Here is an 18,615-nt window from a genome sequence, read left to right on the forward strand (position 1 = left end):
GAAGTTGGGTAAAGAAAAGAATAAAGGGGAAGGCAAGATAAAACCAGGGAATATGGATATGAACAGTTTAGATGAAAAGGCCTTTCTCCTCTGGCCTTCCCCAAACCTCAGGGTGTTACAGTTTGAATATAAAACATAGGCTGATGTACTTGAACACCTAGTCTACAAGTTCGTGGCACTGATTTGGAAAACTTGAGGTGCTTCTAAGAGGAGGAGCTTCTGCTATCAGTTTCAGAAGTAACATTCAGAGAGGATGATTGATATGCCCCATCACATATGTCCCTGATCTTCTCAGCCACAGAAGCAAATTCCCATCGCATCTTCCTAAATGTGCTTCATTCTTGAGTCTAGATGCAGAATAACATTTATTATCCCCTGAGTTACTCTCACAGACTGGCGTATGAGAATGGTATTTGTCAACTAAAATTCAGGGATAAGCACTAGTCATGGAGACAGTTCTATGTGTTAAGTAATTCCTAGAGAATGAGCGGCACTCAGAGGCCATTTCACTGGCCCATATCTCATCACGGTGTGGATGAAGGAAAGTCAGGGTTCTGACTTTGGATGAGCAATGTTCCATATTGTACATTGCACATATTCTATCTATATAAGTATATTAATTATATATTATTTCTATGCTATAACATCACAGGATGTCTTTTCTGGAGATCAACCACTTTACTGATGTACATCTTGGGCTTTTATTTTACTAGAGTAATGGTTTTAATTCCACCCAGGTGAATAGGGGAGCTGCTAGAACCTGTTGACTAGTTGAAAAAATAAATATAAAAATGCAGCTTTGTGAGCTGGCCAACTGAAAGCACGTGAGTTCATTTTATTACAAAAACAAAAACATAAAACTAATGGTCTTGATCACATAGTCCACAGTCACATGTGTTTTTAACAAAACCATGTTTTAAATTCTTTCTGAAATGAATGATAGTCCTTTATGGATCTAATGCCTGTCAGACTTCATTAATTTTCATAAGCTGCTCTTTTGACTTATTTTGCTTAAAGAAATGTAAACTATTATTTTGCTATTATGTTGCTAGTGCTTTCTAAAGAAACTGTTACAATGATTCATGCAACATTACAAGTGTCTAATAAATTCTAATAAATTCAGAAATCTCTGTATATTGACTTCAACTGCTTGCTATTTGTTTGCTAACTCACCGAGAATTGGTTTAGTATCATACTCATTGCTTTATCTCAGAAGTCCAAGAAAGTGTCTGGGACATTGTTGATGCTCTGTAAGTATTTTCTGGGCTTAATTTAGCCAAATGGGAAAGAATGAAGGTCATTAAGATAGGGTGGATATTAAGAGGAAGCAGATACAGAACTGAAGAGAATAATAAAAGTAAAACAAACGTGGAGGTAAGTGGCCAAGTAGGACTTGTAGTTAATCTCAATAAGAGAAAATAGAGACATTACGCCATCTGGACACAGCATCCATTCCCAGAGCAGCCAAGCCTCCAATGGATGAGGTTCTAGGAAGAGAAAATGGAATAAGTTTCTTAAAACCCTAAAGAACAAATCACAGAGGGTGCATATTAAGAAAGAAGAGTCCTGCACCTCACCTGGGTAGCACAGTACACATGGTCCTAGATGTGGGGGTCTGCAGGTTAGCTGGCACTGAGGGTGTGAGTGTGGAGGGCAGGCCCTGCCTCTTGCCTGTTGGGCAGTGGTGTAGATGAGGGGGAGATGCCATCCTCTCCTCCCTCATCCCTCTCTATCTATGGCATGTGGGAAAGCTGGCCCCCATGCACCTCATTGGCTGCAACACTTGGGAAAAAATGAGTCCTGTACTTCATATGGGCAGCAAGGCAGAGTTGGTTTCAAGGTTTGCAGATGAGCTGGCTCTCTTGGTTTGGAGAGCAGAAGAGCCAGTAGGCTGTCCAGTCTAGATACCTCTTAGGCCCAGATCCAGGGCTTTGAGTTGGCACACCCCAACATCTACCCCATAGATGAACTGCTTGAGTGCATAGGAAGCCAGTCCTACAGATTCAAACCTAGGATCTCATGACACAGGTCAACAACAGGAAGCCCGAGGGGAGTTCCAGTAAAGATCCAGTATTGATAGAGTAGTAGAAGTATCAGACCAACCTACAATGAATATTTGTAAGCAAAGAAATGCAGACAAAAAGGTATACTGTGGGGCACCCTGGGACACACTATAACTTCCACAAAGAGTTTATTTTCCTCTGTTGGTGGAGAGGATGGCGGGTGAGTATGAGGAGTTGGGAAGGTGAGTGGGATTGGGGTTCATGATGTAAAATTCACAATTAATAAATAAACAAGTAAAAGCAGAACCTTTGAGTATTACTCTTTAGCAGACAATACCTGGGAATTTAGAGAAGCCATGTGCTACATGTGTGCACCAGATTGAGAATTATGATATCAGCTACCTGGCTGCTGGCATGAGATGCCCGTTAGGAGAGGTTGCATTTGGTCCATTTCTGTACTATAAATGAATTGACTGGTTGGGATTATGTCACCCAATACAGCCTGGCCTGATGTGGGCAGACTAGGCAGACGGGACAAGTTTGTCAGCTTCTAAACTTTCTCTTGCATTTGGCTTCTCATCTGTAATTCATCAGGGTCTTTTGATTACTCTGTGCATTAAGTCTCAACCTTGATTGAAGTATTGCTTTCCTCAAGCTACGCCTACACTACCAATCTAGCTCTCTCTCCCATCTCTTTCCACACGAAATTCATCTCTCGTTAGAGGCCCCCACTTAAGTGTCAAGTCAAATTACAATTCCTACTGCAATGATCCATCCTGTGCTATCATTCATGGCTATGTGTGGCTTCCTCCATCAGAATGTTCTCAGGCCATCAGACTGCACTTTTCCTGAAACTGGGCTTGCTCTTTTCCTCATTTGCAAGGAACTCTTCAGTTTCCCTAATAGTTATTTTTAGTTTGAAATCAGTGTGCAGTTTATGGAAGTCCTAGCATAGGGATGCAGTGACTCACTGTCCTAGTTAAGGTTACTATTGCTGAGGTGAAACACCATGGCCAAAAGCAAGGGGAGGAAAAAGCTTAAACTTCCACATTGTAGTTTATCATTGAAGGAAGTCAGAACAGAAACTTACACAGGATAGGAACTTGGAGACAAGAACTGATGCAGAGACCTTGGAAAGCCAATGCCTACTGGTTTGCTCAGCCTGCATTTATAGAACTTGGGACCACCAGCCCAGTGCTGGTCCTTCCACAATGGGCTGGACTCTCCCCCATCAATAATTCATTAAGAAAATGTCTTTCAGGCCTGTCTATAGTCCGACCCTATGGAGGCTTCTTTTCACTGATGACTCTTGTGTCATGTTGACATAAAACTAGCTAGGACAGTCATGTTTGACATGTTTGCCTGGGAATATGGTTTCATACTTTCTGGAAGGCCATGCATCCTATAGTGAGGAAAAAGCAGATGCCTCCATATTCCACAGTGTTGGTCATCAATTAAAAGGTTGGCTCTTTGAACCCGGACAGTTTATTTGTTTGTGCATTACTCATGGCTGTTTTCATGTAATAGTCATGCTAAGTAAGTACCACACAAGCGAAACCATGTGGGCCAGAAAGCACAATATTAAAGCTATAAAGTCAAGCTCCGTATAGAAAATGTTTGCTGACACAGGACCTGGAGCTTTTTCATTTGTTTCAGCCTATCTGGTCTCTTCCATTACAATGGAGGCTGCTCAAGGGCATTTGGATTTCTGTGCTGCAACCCATTACAGAGAAAATGTAGGGTTTCTGATTGAATGACAGGCATTCATCCTGACACATTTTTAAGTGTGCCAGATGAGCAGCAAAATCTAGATATGATGCATATTTTATGTGATGGAAAGGGTGTTCCCGTGCCTCTTCTCCACACATTAATTCTTATTCCATGGGGATACTGTCAAAAAAATTCCTCGAACTTTCTTGAAGTAGTTTTAAGGAGCTTCCCTCCTTGAGGGAAGTCTGCAGCTCCTGTCCTACTGTAGGACTTGGCACAGAGGTGTCTCTAGACACGAGTAGTGAAGCGAACGCTGACTGAATGAGCATTCTTTTCTGGTTCAGATAATTTTATTTAAAATACGTTGTTTGAGAACATATGTAAACTTGAATTTCACAATGTTCATAGCTCCATGGTTAATTAAATAACACCCAGGCACATGCTTGTTTAGAGAACACCCTTGTAATTTCAGGGAGATTATCTAAAAGCAGAAACAGATACAAGGGGTTCACTGGGCCATTCTGGTACACTGCAAAGAACTCTAGTCTGCTTCAGAAGCAAGAGGAGCCTGAGGGTCAAGGGAAGCAGAGGTAACCTCCACATATAACACAAGCCTGTAACACATATAACACAATGTCTGAAACATTGGCTTTGACCACATTTCTCTCTCTCTCTCTCTCTCTTTCTTTCTTTCTTTCTTTCTTTCTTTCTTTCTTCCTTCCTTCCTTCCTTTCTTTCTTCCTTCCTTTCTTTCTTCCTTTCTTTCTTTCAGTTTCTTTTTCTTTTTTCTTTTTTTTAAGGTATGTTTTTGGCTGTCCTAGAACTTGCTCTGTAGACCAGGCTGGTCTTGAACTAAGAAATCTGCCTGCCTCTGCCTCTAGAGTAGTTGGGCATGGTGAAGCACGCCTTTGGGAGGATCTGTGAGTTGACAGCCTGGTTAACTAATCGAATTCCTGGACAGTTAAGGCTACACAGAGAATCCTGTTTCAAAAAACAACGAACAAAACAAAATAGATATTTATTTTTTTATGGACCTATCTTCTAAGGAATGGCTAGATTCTAATACTCTGTGTGTGTGTGTGTGTGTGTGTGTGTGTGTGTGTGTGTGTGTGTGTGTGTGTGTCTGTGTGTGTCTGTGTTGGGGGGAAGAGCTTTGAAGGAAAGCAAGTCAGTCACCTTGGCCAGGTTATTCTCTACTGTTGCATCTCTGGGCTTCTCTTGTAATTGTTGATTACATCTGAGAAATGGGGGAGTGCTTTTGGGGTAAGTAAATGTGATTAAGTAACAAACTAATTTTGATTATTCCTGCCACAATACTTTTTCTTACTGTTTTTTTCTCTTTTTCCAGGCATTCATGGTTTACATTTGAAATCCCCCCTAACTTTCTACATTTCTTTTTCTCCCCTACAGCTAAGGGATCTAAATAAATTCCGGGTAGATTTCTTGTCCCCACATACTCTAGGGAACAACCCATTTTCCATGCATCTGATGTCTGATTTTTGTCTATGTTAGAGAAGGAAATGATCTGGATAGATTTACACATGCTAAGATGTTAACAGCTTATCTTTCCCATTTTCAAAAATGACTATTAATTCATCCAAATGAATCAGAGATAAACCAGCCTGCCTCCACTTTAGGCTTGAAAGTCACCTTAAAGTAAAGAAAAACTAGGTTCATGCTTGTTTATTATTAAATCTGTTTGTCAGATTTGTCACCTTAACTACAAAATGTTCTGTGTTGCCAGTCCCAGGAAATGTCAACTATGCCTTTGTTTCAGAAGAATATTATGACCACCTGTTGTCATGACTACCTTGTTATGTCCACCTTGTGACCACATTGTTGATCAGTTGTTATCACCACCTGTTATTATGACCACTTTGAAGGCCTCAGATACTGAGTTCTGTGTGACCACAGAAGGGATGTCATGATACAGTTCCCAGCCCTGGAGCAGAACCAGCAGGACATGGGGCTCCATGAGTGTTAAGACTTGTTTGTATAATAATGTATATATTTTATGTCATGTTCCTCCTTTGGGAAATATATTCCCTTCCAAGGTTGATGATTCTATGACAAATAGAAAGAGCATGATCCCAGGAAGCTAGAATGCTGAGACCTTCAAGACAGCTCTTAAGACTGTGGGAAACAACTCTGAAAACATGAGTCTAAGAATACCTAAATCAGTGTAAGAGCTGTCCTTTGCAGAATTTCTCAACTATGCAAAATATAAGGATGCAATGTGAATTGTATGAGGGCAATCACTGACTTAAAAGAATAGAGACAGCTACACTAATTAACCTGCTTGTCAGAAAGATATTAGGAAGGAGATAAAGAGATTTAGGGAATGATTATTTCAGGGCAAGATCCCACCCAGTTTATTGTTTATGCTTACAAAGACAGGCAGATCTCTAAGTTCATTTGGTATGTTAAAAAGAAATGTATTTGCTGTCTTTTTCTAAGAATCCAGAGTCTAAGGCCATAAAATGCTGATTCATGGGATAATTAAAAGAGAACCTAAGGTAAATGACTGAATTAATATATAAATAAAAGACTGAGCTTTGGTCTTCAAGAGATAAGCTGTCTGGAGAGCAGTCGTAGTTCTTTTTTTGGAATTTGTCTGGCAGATTTTCTGACTTCGGTTGAAAAACAAAAATGGTATGTAGAGAGCTAACACAGCTCTTTTAAAATTTTTCTAGCAAGTTTTCTGTCTTTGGTCAGAAAACCAAAAAACTACTTAGAGATCTATCTTCAGCAAAGAGATGTCTTGAGAGCCACCTGGAGCAGACTACAGAGCTGTCAGCTTGCTTCCCATCATTGACTTTGAGTTGTTTCTTCTGCCACTCCCAAACCCCTACTTCCTTAGGACCCCCTCTCCAAGGCAAGGCTGATTCTTGGCACAGAGTTGGCACAGAACACACCCAGACAGCAAGTTCTTAGCACAAAGGAAATTTTACTACCTGGTAGGAGACAAGAGGGGTGAGTTCCTCTAAGTTAGACAACAACATCAGCAAGTGCTTCTTTCTGCAGGAGTGTGGGTTTTTTGTTTGTTTGTTTTTCTTTTTTGGAGAAAATGGGGAAGTCTGCGTAGGATGAGTTGATAAGTTCTGATTGGACATATTAGTATAGCCAAATAATACATTTTGATTGCTGGACTGTTGTGTTTTGATAGTTGGACTTTGGCGATCAGCCTCAGGAATGAGTCAGGCATAAGAAAGAGGCTAAATAAGAGAATAGACATTGGCTAGCTTTAGAAATATATTTAAACTTCTATCAAGGGAGAAGGAAAGGGTGAGGTCAAGATCATCTGGCACCATGTTTGCAATGTTTGGGCTTGTTAGAGAGTCCTTCATACCTTGCATCTTTTTATTTTGTTTCAGAAGGTTGTCGTTGTAAGGCATTTGGATTTTTTTTTGGGGAGAGAGAGAGAGAGAGAGAGAGAGAGAGAGAGAGAGAGAGAGAGAGAGAGAGAGAGAGAATGCAGAGGAGCTGTTTTGGGGATAGAATACAAAATTTATGTTAGCTTTGGAAAGGATATCTCTTTTTAGTAAGGTGTGCATAGTTCAAGAAGGAAAGAAAGAGAGTGGAAAAATTAAATTCTGCTGAAGGGAAGTGGAGGTAAGATTATATCTACATCTATATCTTCTTTCTTTCTTTCTTTCTTTCTTTCTTTCTTCCTTCCTTCCTTCCTTCCTTCCTTTCTTTTATATTTCTCCTCTCCTCCTGCATCCTTTCCCACCTCCCCTCTGCCCCTCTACTCATCCACTCCTCCTCCATTTCTCTTCAGAAAAGAGCAGGCATCCCATGGAGTGCAACCGATCCCAGCACATCAAGTTGCAGTAGGACTAGGTTCATCCTCTTCTATTGAGGCTAGAGAAGGCAACCCAGAAGGAGGTGACATCTCCTGATCCCATTGTTAGGAGTCTCACAAGAAGACCAAGTTATACAATTTTAACATATGCACAAGGCCTAGGTCATATGCATGCCAGCTCCCTGGTTGGCAGTTCAGTCTTTGTGAGCCCCTATTGACTTAAGTTGATTAATTCTGTGGGTTTTCTTTTGGTGCCTTTGTTGACTCTAGCTCCTATAATCATTCCTCCTCTCTTCTGTAGGATTCCTCAAGCTCCACCTCATGTTCATCTGTGGGTCTCAGCATCTATTTCCATCAGTTGCTGGATGAAGCCTTTCTGATGACAACTGGGCAAGGCACCAAGGCACCAATCTTGAGTGTTAAGATGGATCAGAAAGGGTAGTGGAAGGGAGGCAAGCCTGTAACTCAGGAGGCAGAGACAGGTAGATCTCTGAGTTTTAGTGTTGGCTTACAGACAATTCCCCTAGGTTCCTCACAGGGACCTAATAATAGTTTGTACCTTTGTCTTACAGCCATTGTGGGCCAGATGCAAGCCAGTTGCAGCAGCAGAGGCAGTGTATAAAGAGGACTGCTCACTACCTTCCCCTTCCTCCTCCTCCTCCTCCTCTTCCTCCTCCTCCTCCTCTTCCTCTCTCTCTCTCTCTCTCTCTCTCTCTCCCTCCTTCTATATCCCTACTTTATCTGCCCTCATGGCTGTATCTGCCTCTACACCTTCTCCACGTCCTCACTCCCCTCACTCCCCTCAAAATAAACCTCCCTTATACCAAGTCTGTCTTAATTTGACACCTTGCCATAGGTCAAATTCTAGGACAGCCATGGCCACACAGAGAATGTTGTGGGGTCCTGAAGTCACCCACAAACCATACAAACAAGATCTCAGTCAGACAGGGATGGTATATTGAACACATACCCTAAGATTGATCGCTCAGAATTTGGGACTGAGGCTACATTGATGACCATTTCTCAGGGGCTGGCTTGTAAAGAAAAAATAAACTGCAATGAGCTCATGTGCGAGTTCAGGAAGTGCTGCCTGACTTACACTTTTTGGGCTGGCTTGACAGAACAGTTCTTATTGAACTTTATTCTGATTGGTCCTACATGGAGTTTACAGATGTTGAATTTCTTAAGATTAACAAATCTCAGAACATATAGAAATAACAGGGTATGTGGTCAGCATGACCTTGCTCTGAATCAAGTTATTTTTCTGTGTCAATGACTGGCAGGCATATTACAGCCACAATATGAAATAGCTGTAACAGAAAACCTAGCCTTAGAAGACAAAAAACAAAACAAATAAACAAAAAGATGCACTAGTAATGTTGGCTGTGAATTGGAATTTTTAGCTGCGATAGAGAGACTGGATTCCTTTGGCTATTGATGGCCAGGAGCCAGGATAAAGAGCAGAGGGCACCCCTAGGGTTTCAAATTGCCAATAGGGAGGTCTCTGTGAGGGAGAGGGTGTTACCCAAGCTATGTCACTAAGAGAGGGACCCAAGAGAGGATCTGAGGAGAAATCCAGGACATGTTGACAATATTTTCCAGTTGTTAGGAAAGGACACTGGATTCCTGCAGAAGGCCATCAAAAGTAAAAGAAAAATTTCCAACCAAGCAGACCTGCACAGAGAGCCAAGAGCATCTACTATGCCTACTGAGGGCTATGGTGAGGTGTATTATTTTCATCCTGACAAGATGGAGTGGGGATGACAGATAGGATAGCTAGTAAGGGAAAACACCAATTAGACACTGCCTGAAGACATGAACTGGCACTGGCTGGTTGGAAAGCTCAAGAACTGAGTTGGGGATCCTGCAGGCTGATCTGAGTTATGATCTGATTCGAGTCACAACACCAATGTATGGGATTGTGTGGGTTCCCTGGAGTAAGTACAGGACACCTAGACACCAAATTCTCAGCACAGAAGAGATTTATTACCCTGGAAGGACAAGTAGGGTAGAGAGGCTGTGTCTGGATCAGGCAAAGGCAGACAGCCACAATACCAGCATATATATATATATATATATATATATATATATATATATATTTGTGTGTGTGTTTGTATATATATGTATATACATATATATATATATTTGCAGGAGTAGGTGTTCAAGGAGAGAAATGGATATGCTATACTAGGGTCAAATGGTAAACCCTAGCTGGACAGTTTAGCCAGTGTAGCCAAATAACGAACTTTGGTTGTTGGAACTTGGTGCTTTGTCTCAGGAATGAGTCACTGACCAAATAAGGGAATAGACTTTGGGGACTAGCCTTAGCAATGCAGTCTAATGGTATAGCAAGGGGGCGAGAAAGAGACAAAAAGGCAACACTTTTAGGCTATATTTGCCATACTGTGCTCAGGCCTGTTAGAGAGCCCTTCAGTTATGACCAACTTGTTATGCTTATGTTCTGCTTCTAAAACTCTGCCTACATGCCAAATTCCCCATTTGGAAGCCCCCAACTCATGAACTATAAAAATCCTGCCTTACTCATGTTCAATTCTGATCTCTCAAGCCCCACCTTTAGGAGAGACATCCATATATGTGAATTATTTTTTACAAAGCTCTCTTTAATTAATTGCTCAGTTTAATTAATTTACTATGATTTAGATCAGTGGTCTTCCCCCTCTAATCTGTTTGATTAACATCAGGAACAATCAAATTATAATGCAAGCAGAAAAGAGAAAGTACCTCTTTAGTTCTACTTTTAAAATGGCCTCCTTGGCTAGAGAGAAAGCCTGGGACAGTGATGAAGAAGTCATCTCTAACCCCAGCTCTGGGGAAACAAATGGCCTCTTGGAATGACCTGGGCAACCAGCCTAATCAATGAGTAAAAAACTTACAGAGGCTTCTTACCAAGACTACCTAACTCCTCCCCAATGCTACTCTGGAACCTATCCCCATGCTGTAGATAATAAATACCCCGAGTTTCAGGTTGTTGGTTCTCTCCACTAAAGTAAGCACAGCCCCATCCTCTGATCTTGGCTTTTCTGTACTTGTGTCTGTGTCTCTGATTTTCCTCCATTCCCTAGCTGCCCCTATCGAGGTTCCAGGACTAAGGCCTACGGTTCATGGCAGCAGAGAATAGAGGCAGACACCTGACACTGATCTCTGGTCTCTTCAGGTACCTGTGCATATGTCTGCACACACACACATACATATAAACACATATGCACATACACATACACACATATACACAATGTGCATACATACACACACCTACACAATGTGCACACACACACACCACACAACACAATGAGTACACATACATATATGCACACACATACATATAAACACAAATGCACATACACATGCACACATATGCACACATATACACACCCACACAATGTGCATACATACACACACCTACACAATGTGTGTGTGTGCGCACACACACACACATGCACACACACACACACACAGACACGCCTATGCGCGCGCACTGGCTTCTCTATTTCTCACTTCAGCATTGGATTGTTTTGTTTGGGAGGCTGCTTCTCAGTTCTATCCTTGATTTTCTGTGGACAAAGGGCTCTAGAAATGCCCTGATCTGTGTGTGAAGAATCAGAGGTGTTTGTTTCTGGGGAGAGGTCGTTGGCTTCCGTTAGGAATCCCAAGAGTGATAATCCACTGTACCTCCAGGATGGTTGTGAACCACAGCTCTCAGATGTAGATCTGTCTATACTGTACTCGCTTAGATCTTCTCAGAGCTCCCCCGCTGTCAGCACCACACTCTGGAGTACTCTTGGTGCTGAGAGATGGGAGGCGCAGACAGCACAGGGAAAGTACTTTCTATTTCTCAGGAACTTACTTAAAATGTAATGTTTCCATATTAAAAGTACAAACTCTCACTGGAGAAAATTTAGAAGCTGAGGAGACATAGGAAGAAACAAGAAAATGCGTGTGTGTGTGCCATTTTAGTAGCTGGGTGGCTGTGATTAAAAAGCACAGTTTCCTCACTTTCAAAGCGGGCATGCGAATAGCATCTATACCATATGGCGCTGCCTCTGCACTTGGCAGAGTCTGCTGCATGGTTGGCACTTAATACATTAACTACACTCACACTCACACGCCTGGCTTCTTCTGTCTGTAAAGTTGGAAATTTTTTCCATAATCTGAATACCACTTATTATGTAGTACTTTCCCTCGTGTAGATGGTAATTTATAAAACGATTTCTTAATATCTTCTAAATTTCTTACAGGTTCAGATGTTCAGTACATTATCGTCAAGGTGAGAGCATGGCACTGTTGCTGTAAAATTATTAAAAAATGGCTTTCTTTTACCCAAACACTAGATCCGGCACTGCAGTGCCCCAAGATATCTGATAGATATCTTAATCTCAGTCAGCAAAGTGTCTCATCTGTTCTGCTCCATCCCATATCACACCGCCAAAGGCCTCTCTCTGAGCCTGGCAGCAATCTCTCTACCTACCTAGTTCCCAAGGCAGATGTCCATGACAGAAACACACATCCCGACTCTGTGGCGGCCCAGTGTCTCCACCACCACATACTCTCTTAAACTTAAATCACCACATAAAAAAACAGAACACAATAACCTCTGATCCAATTGATAAGATATAATTGCCCACCTAAACATACAAAGCCCTGCACACATCCATCCCTTAAGAACATTCATAACAACCTGTAAATGTGCAGAGAGGAATCTTAACATCCACCTCCATGTTCTCTCCCCAGCTTCTCCTGCAGTCTCCTCCTGTTCCAGTCTCCTCCATTTCCCTCAAACTTTTCTCCCGCCCATCCTTCCTTCTCAACCAATGACAGGCCTCGTTCTATCTTGTACCTGCCTTCATCTGTATGACATCATCCTACACGGCACCATCTAGGCAGGTACAGTGCAGGAAGAGCTGAGAGTTCTATATCTTCATCTGAAGGGGACTAGTGGGAGACTGACATCTAGGCATCGAGGACTAGGGTATTATAGCCCCTGTCCATTGTGACACAGCTCCTAGTAGTGTCACTCCCTGGTCCAAGCCTATACAAACTACCCCAACATTCGTTTACTTCTTCCTTTCCTTCTAACCAGAGAAAATGCTTTTTAATGACAAATGTATGGTCATGGTTAGGTTTAATTTTTTTATTTTAATCTTATTTTTCCTTTTATTGAAAATTGATTTTTCAATCACATAATATATTCTGATTATGTTTTTTCCCTTACCACTCTTTCCAATTCCTCCCCACCTCCCTTTTCATTCAACTTCTCCCAGCTATTGTTCTGTCATTAAAAAACCAAACAAACAGGTTTCTAAGGGATAATAATAAAATAGTGTAAAATAAACTATAAGAAAAACAAAAACTAAAACATTGGAATTGCACAATAAAAAAAAAAACAGGAAAAAAGCCCACGAGAAAGCACGAGAAACAGAGACCCACTCATTCATATACCCGGGGATTCCATAAAGACACTAAACTGGAAGGCGTAACGCAGATGTGCAAGAGATGTGGTGCAGACCTATGCAAGCTGCCTTCATCTCCGAAAGTTCCTAGGAGCTTTGATCATGTTGATTTAGAAGAATTTTGTTTTCTTGGTGTCTTCAGTTCCTTCTGGCACTTACAGTCTTTCTGTCTGCTCTTCCTTGGGGTTTCCTGTGCTCCTGGGGACGGGTTTAATGGAGACATGCCTTTTAGAGCTGAGTGTTCCAGGACTTTCATTCTCTGCGTCGTATCTGGCTGTGGGTCTCTGTATTCGCTTCCATCTGTGGCAGGAGGAAGTTTCCCTGATGACAGCTGAGCAACGTTTGGTATGGTTGACTAGGTACAGCTCATAGACTCATGTGTGTGCATGCTTAAACCATACGGAGTGGCACTATTAGGAGGTGGGTGTGGCCTTGTTGGAGGAAGTGCGCCACTGTGGGGTTGGGCTTCGAGGTCTCCTATGCTCAAGCTCTGCCCATTGTGGATCCAGTCCTCTGCTGTTGCTTGGGAATGAAGATATAGAACTCTCAGCTCCTTCTATGTCTACCTGAATACTTCTTTCCATTATGATAATGGACTAAACCTTTGAAACCGTAAGTCAGCCCTGTTTTCCTTTATAAGAGTTGCTGTGGTCATAGTGTCTCTTCACAGCAATGGAAACCTAAACTAAGACAGAAATTGGTAACAAAGCCTGGACTATTGCTGTCTAAGGCATAACCATGCTTGTGTTTGGAGAAACGTGGCCTGTGAGACTTTGGATTAGAAAAGTAGCTGAAAACTTTGAGTGGGGCTTAATGGGGCATCCTAGTAGAAACATGGAAGACAGTGATACTGAGAGTGGTTTGAACCGTGGGGACCTGGCTCAAGAGGTTTCTGAGAAGAATTTCAGTATGTTGTCTAGAGATTGTTCTTGTGATATTTTGTGGGAACTAAATCCCGTGTTTAAGGAGAGTAATAAAGACAGTAAATAGAATTAAGAGAGTGGTGTCCTTGGGGCAAGATCCCACTCAGCTAAGCTTCCATCTTGTTTAAAGGAATCAAAGAAAAGCTTAGGTCCAGGTGTGGTGGTGCACACTTTTAATCCTGGCACTCAGGAGAGGCATGCAGATCTCTGAGCTCAAGGTCAGACTGGTCTACAGAGCAAGTTCTAGAACAGCCACACTTAAACATTGAAGGAAACCATGGACAACAGAAAGGTGGTGATAGAAGAAAAGGGTTATAGAATTTCCCTTCACGACTAAGGAAAGCAACTAAGGTCCAAGGTAACACAGTCCCTGACTTCCTTCCTGATGTTAAAACATTTCTAAAGTATACAAGTTGATCGGATTCAGTATTTTTTTCTACAATCCAGTGTCTTTCAGTAGCTGTTATGCTTGCCTCATTGACATTAAAAAATAAAGTTAATAAAACATTATTTAGTTTATTTCCAGGAGTTCTTATTTCCCCTTTCTGTCTATCAAGATACAATTCAATCGTTATGAGTCCACACATATCAATTTTTTAACCATTTAAGCTAGATAGTTAGGCACTTGAATTCTATGCCCAGCCCCATGACAATGAGTTAGGCTTCTCACTCATTTAAACAGAGAAGCAGTCAAGCCATATTACATAAGATATCAATACACAGTATCAGTTAAAATAGATATCTGTTGTCTAAGATTGAAGGACTATTGATCTCAGCTCCTCATTGTTGTAATAGATCTCTTCCCCTTAGGTTTTGGATATGTCTGCTGCATAAGGCTCTGGTCCCACACAATTAATTTGTCTTACTATTTTTTTCCTTTTTTTTTTTCCGGGGCTGGGGACCGAACCCAGGACCTTCGGCTTCCTAGGCAAGCGCTCTACCACTGAGCCAAATCCCCAACCCCTACTATTTGTTTTACTTGGGATAATGTTCTAATCCCAATAAACTGTGTAGATACCTTCTGAAGAGGCCAGTGTGGATTCCAAGGTTTTTGTGAGATTGTACTTGTATCAGCTGCTGTGCCCACCAAACCTTCTGTTGTAATAATTTTAATTATTTAATTTTAATTTTGTCCCCCAAAGAAAAGCTGTCCTCTAGTACTTCCAAATCCTCTTGTTCTTTCAATTGGAGCTCCTCTGCCTTTGGCATATGGAAGCCATAAACACTAAGCAATCCTGTCTTCCTCTTTAAGATGCGTATTTTTGTTTATGTAAGCCCTGATCTCAGTATCTCCCTTGAAGTCTTCATCTGTAATTCCTGGATGCACAATGAATCCTTGAGGTGTTAGGCTACTTCCTCCTAAAACCATTTCTTCTATCTTTGGGGAAAGTGGTTCTTGTTCTCCTGTGGGTATTTTATAGTATGGAATTTTTGGTGATAATGTAAGATTTTTACTTATGGCTAAGTCTAGGGTACTGGTTCTTTCTGTAGCCTGCATTATACTCCAATGCTTGGGTGAGTTGTTCTATCTTGACAAAAGATGCATGGCTTGAGTTGTTTGTAGCCACGGGTGTAAGCTAATCCCCTTAGGGAGTTTCCCACAGGTAAGGGATTACCTCAAATATCTCTTGCTGATCTGGATTCGTTAGTCCAATGCCTACACTTACCACAGCTTCTATAAATCCTGGAAAGCTGAGGTCTTTTAAAGAAGTCTCTAGGAATGCCCTGCCTATAATCTTTTTGCAAAAGACCTCATCTTACATAGTTAAAACATAGTTATTAGGGTCAATATCAACAGTAGTTCTAATCCATTCACCCAAGGGTGAAGATCAAGCTTTTAAAGATCTAAGAACATTTTTTTACACTCTGCATTTGCATTTTTGGAAGCTAAAGTTTCAATTAATACATGTCTTATATTTGGATCTAATATTGCCCTGTTTATAGTAGACATTGATCTATGTAAAAAGTCACTAAAAGTCTCTAGGGATTTACATAATCTTTATGAATGACACAGACCTTTTTCCTTATTCCTCAATCTGATCCCAGGTTCTTAAAGCTACTAAAGTAACTCTATAATAATAGAGTTATCAAATTGTATCATCTGTCTTAAGTTAGCAAATTGACCTTCACCTAACAATTGGTTTTTCATGACATTAACAGGCCTATTATGATTTTCCATAATTGCAGCTTCTTCTCCCCACCATGTCAGCCATTGTAATTGAGAACCACCTTCCAGTACAGCTGATACTAAACCTTTCCTGATTTGGGGAGTAGTCTTGTTTTGGATAGCCCATGTGTTTAACATCTGTCTTACATGGGGTGAGTGCATTCCATACATTACTATTGATTCTTTAAAATGTTTAAGATCTTGTATTTTAACAGACTTGCAGGCTAGTTGTTCTTTTGTGAGTTTTCACCATTGTGAATTTTCTGGCATTTGCTCCTGAGTAACTGGGAAAACTGGTGAGGGTGGTTCCAGTTACTAAGTTTCAGTAGCAGGAAGCACTGTACATTCAAGGGGCCATCTATCTGGCTCTTTAACTTCATCAGGGACCATAGGTTCACATTTAAGTACTTCCTGTTTTCTTTTTCCATCTCTTGTCTCTCAAGCCTTTGTATTATTATAGCTAATTTTTCATCTTGCACAGCTGTTTCTGTTGTTTTAGTTATTTTTTCTGCCCTTTTTGTGATGAAATATATAAAGATTGCAATTGAAACTAGTAAGAACTTTACTCTGGTGATCACGGTTTTAATAAGCACTGAAATGACTTTTTCAAGTTTTTCAATATTTTTATCCCAACTCCTACCCACTCTTGAGGGATCTGAAAGCTAGTTTCTCATTTTTTTTTTAATACAGGAAAAGTCTGTCTGGATAATTAAAATTCCCTTTTGGGATGGCTTGCTGTGATTCACTGTCTCAGAGGCTCCGGCATTGTTTCTTGCGTTGTGCTCTGGGCTCAAGTCTTCTATATCTCCAGAGTTTCCTGGGCCTCCCTAGGCAGTCAGGCAAACTTGAAGAACTGCTGCTTTCTCTGGAGACAGTTCCAAGTGAATTTCTCCTCTGTGGCTTTCTGTCATATGTCTCTTGTACTCTATCCCATTCCTGTCAGATATCCCTGCTTTATGCAATGTGAGTGGGTTTTCTTCCTCAATCAGATGTAAATGTAAATGCTGCTTTTATTTCCTCAGATGAAGTGTGAGATGAACTATACCTAAGCTGTCTGAATACACAACTTGGAAGGAAACCAGAGTGTTTCCTTCTCTGTTCTAATTATTCCTAGGCCTAGGCCTGGAAGCTTCTAGCCTCCATACAATCTAGTCTTCTGCAAGCCCTGACCTTGAAGGCTTCAGCTTCCCACCTCCATCTGCCAACCTAGGCCTGATATGTTTCAGCCTGTGAGACTTATAGTCTGATAGTCTCTCTTCCTTGTTCTTTCTTAATTTTGGCTGCCTGGTTCAACTCAGCTGCTTTGGCTCAAACTCCTCTCCAAGCTGACTGACTCAAATTGGCTTCTCTCAGCTTCTCACTGAATTGCTCTACTTGGAAAGATTGCTGCTGAACTCCATGAATTGAACTGCTCCAAACCAAACCGAACACATTTGTATTGAACTGAATTGAATTCTTCCTGCCTCACTGCTCTTTACGTAGCCTCTCTTTTTGGTCTATTCTTGTTAGAGTTGGGCATATCCTATCTCTGCTTCCTTCTATCAAATCTTTCTCTGCCCCTCAATTAGATGTCATTGCTTGAGATTAAAGTCATGTACTAAAGGCTTATCTATACTCCAGCATGATAGAGTAAAGGTATGTATTCCAGCCAGAGGGATTAAAGATGTGTAGCATGTCTGCATTTTTGTTGGATATTTTTGGATATGGGCTGAATGCTTGGCCCATAGGGAGTGTCGTTATTAGGAGATGTGGCTTTGTTGGAGTGTGTGGCCTTGTTAGGGGAAGTATGCCACTGTGGGTATGAGATTTGAGGTCTCTTATGCTCAGTCTCTGCCCTGTGTGGAATCCAGTCTCCTGTGAATCAAGATGTAGAACTCTCAGCTCCTTTTCCAGCACCTTATCTGTCTGTGTGCCTCTATACTTCATTCCATGATTATAATAGACTAAACCTCTGAAACTGTAAGTCAGCCCCCAATTAAATTTTGTCCTTTATAACAGTTGTAATGGTCATAGTGTCACTTCACAGCAATGGAAACCTTAACTAAGACAAATGGGTATAACGAAATGTCTAAAATGTCACCAGGACTCATTTTATTGCTGTTTTGTTTTGTTCCTCCCTCTTTAAAAAATATCAGTAGCATTTGCTTTTACCTTAGGTCCCTGAACTATCTAGTCTCAGGATCTTGATCATCTAAGCAGTGTTGAGTATGAGTTTCATCCTCTGGAGTGGGCTTTAAGTTACTTCAGACTTTGATTTGTTACTTCTACAAGGTTTGTGTCATTATTGCCCTAGCATATCATGCAGGCAAGGCACCTTTGTCCATTCAAGGGTTTATGACTAGTTTGGTGTTTACATTGCCCTGTACCAAAGACCTTAGCACAAGGCTCTTTGCAGGTACTAGCTTGACTTCTTCATGTTTAGTATGTTGTGTAGGTATTTCATTCGGTGATGAGGCTTTGCCCTCAGTCTGTGGTGAGCATCCTATAGTTTTGGCAACAGCCTGAGTTGTTTGGAGGTTTTCATAGGACCACCTCAGACAAC

General features: G+C 41.2%; 1 non-coding gene across 1 annotated transcript; it reads left to right on the forward strand.

Moving 5' to 3' along the window:
• Positions 1-6,375: 6,375 nt before the first annotated feature.
• LOC116904659 lies at positions 6,376-6,437 on the forward strand. Its single transcript, XR_004388359.1, has one exon. It is a non-coding gene; the product is annotated as a U7 small nuclear RNA (small nuclear RNA).
• The last annotated feature ends 12,178 nt before the right edge of the window (positions 6,438-18,615 follow it).

Source organism: Rattus rattus, chromosome 6, assembly GCF_011064425.1.
Source record: "Rattus rattus isolate New Zealand chromosome 6, Rrattus_CSIRO_v1, whole genome shotgun sequence".
Lineage (NCBI taxonomy): Eukaryota > Metazoa > Chordata > Mammalia > Rodentia > Muridae > Rattus > Rattus rattus.